The sequence below is a fragment of the Cynoglossus semilaevis genome, chromosome 9 (genome assembly GCF_000523025.1).
Source record: "Cynoglossus semilaevis isolate Cse_v1.0 chromosome 9, Cse_v1.0, whole genome shotgun sequence".
Lineage (NCBI taxonomy): Eukaryota > Metazoa > Chordata > Actinopteri > Pleuronectiformes > Cynoglossidae > Cynoglossus > Cynoglossus semilaevis.
In genome coordinates, this window is record NC_024315.1 from 4,140,490 (window position 1) to 4,142,823 (window position 2,334).

General features: G+C 39.0%; 1 long non-coding RNA gene across 2 annotated transcripts; it reads right to left on the reverse strand.

Moving 5' to 3' along the window:
• Positions 1 to 73: 73 nt before the first annotated feature.
• On the reverse strand, positions 74 to 2,215 carry LOC112487548 (uncharacterized). Of its 2 annotated transcripts, none has more exons than XR_003050732.1 (3): positions 2,082 to 2,215; positions 319 to 1,116; positions 74 to 188 (listed from the first exon to the last, which is right to left on the reverse strand). It is a non-coding gene; the product is annotated as an uncharacterized LOC112487548 (long non-coding RNA). The 2 variants fall into 2 exon arrangements; XR_003050731.1 differs by having other exon boundaries at positions 113 to 209.
• Positions 2,216 to 2,334: the final 119 nt, after the last annotated feature.

A 2,334-nucleotide genomic window follows, 5' to 3' on the forward strand; every position in this document is an offset into this window, starting at 1 on the left:
TTTTATTACCAGTTTTACACAGAAATTTAAATTATCATGCAAAATTAAATGTTTAAACATCTGTGAGCTCAACGCATCATAAACTTTATATACCAAAAAAGGACAAACTTAACTTTTTAATAGTGTTCTTCATAGGAACGATGCTTCTGCTTTTCACATGGTCATCAGGTTTCCTGTACATCTCGTCACTGACGAGGTCCAGTCAACATCTCCAACAGAGTACAAGAGGGAGGGATAAAAAAATAAATTTTAAAAAAAAAAAATCAAGTTCCCTGAATTCTTGCACATATTTGAAAAGTGACATTATGCTGTCTCGACCTGGATGTAGCTTCTCCAAGTTCCAGTCTCTGGTCTAGTAGATCAAAAGGGGGTAATTAACCTAACAGATCCTGAATGCAAACATACCACTGAAAAACAAACTTATTTTTTTAATGATCCTCTCTGCAGCACCCAGTCAACATCTGCCAACAGAGGACAAGGGGAAGGAAAAACAAAGAAAAAAAATTTTAATTCAGCAGACATTACCATCAGTAGCAGAAGCCTATCAGTTCCTTTACGTTCTGCTAGTTAGCTCACAGAATTACTTAAAACATTTTTAAAGTAGTAGTAAATATTATCTTAATCTTTAATGAGTATTGGATTGTCTCTTAGCCAAGCACATTTTCTTCTGAAAACCCTAAACGCGCAATCTAATCTGTGTGCCTACCACATTACTTCAGTGTATTAATAAGTTCGCCAGCTTGGCCCTGCGTGTATCGAATTAATTTTTTGCAGAGGACAAAGTTACAACATTCCTCTGCTGGGAGGCCTCCCAACACATTTTCTAAATGCCACAGAAGGGCAGACAAGTCTTTAGTAGGAAATGAACTTGGCAGTGGGAGACAAGCCAGACCTAAATGTCTACAATGTTTAAAAACATTAAAGACCAAACAGTCAATTTGACACAATTGTTTAATTTAAATTATCACAAAACTAAATGTTTTAAACATCTGTGAGCTCAACGTATAACCAAATTTACCAAAAAAGGACAAACTTATCTTCAACAGTGTTCTTCATAGGAAAAATGCTTCTGATTTTCACTTCAGTTTTTTTTCCCTGACAACGTCCAGTCAACTTCTGGCAACAGAGGACAAGAGGGACAGAAAAAGAAAATTCAGGGGTACACATAGGAGATGTGTAAGAAGCACATTTAGTGGTTGGTCGTGTTCGGGTGTGCGTTGCCGGCGAGGGCGGAGACGCACGGCGCGGGGCCGGTCCGCCTCGTGGTCCGCTTGCTAGCTGCCGCTGCTCAACCGCCTGAACACACAAAACACAGACACACAGACTAAATATACGAGTATGAAGACTCGTTAAACAAACCCAAGTATATTGTGGATTGAGCTAGTGCATAACAACACAAAGGGAAACTTACCACAAACTGCTGCTCTGTCTTCACATGGTGTCAGGTCAAGACAGGTCCCCGGGGAACGTGGCCCTTATGTATGGTTCTGGAGGACAGTAGTAAGTGGGAAGTGGGAGTAGGGGAGTTTGTGTGGGGTTCCGTAAATATGTTCATGTTCATATATTCATGTGTATGTATTTGTGGTGTTTATTAATGGTATATGGGTTTGCAACTAGGTGTTTATATTGTATATTTTGTATTTATGTAAATATTTATGGTTTATTAAGATAGGTGTAAATATGTAAAAACACCACTCAATGGTTTGAGCCAATCAGTCATGTGATTAAGGGGAAAGGGATAAAAGGGACGGAGAAATGTTTGTTGAAAATGGAGTGGTGGAGTTTGTATTGGAAGTACATTGGAGTATTGGATTGTGAGGATTATTATCATCATCATCAGTATTGTTGTTGTTGTGGTTATTGTAAAATGGTTGATTTTGTATGTGTGGAATAAACACACATACAGTACCACCTGGAGAATCATTCTCTTGTGCTTTGCCTCCTGACCGCTCGGGCAAACTGACACAAGGTCCAGTCAACTTCTGGCAACAGAGGACAAGAGGGACAGAAAAAGAAAATTCAGGTTCCATGAATTCTTGTACATATTTTACATTTAAAAAGTGAAATTTTGCAGTCCTGACCAGGATGTAGCTTCTCTAAGTTCCAGTCTCAGGCCTGGTGGATCAACAGAAAAAGGGGGTAATTAACCTATTGAATCCTGAATGAAAATATACCACCGAAAGACAATTGTCTTTTTAATGATTCTGTCTACAGCACCCAGTCAACATCTGCCAATAGAGGACAATAGGAAGATGGTGATGGTCCAAACACTGATCATCTCCAGGTAAACTGCTGCAGATGGATCCTGAGAAGAACAAACTCCTCCAAAAATAT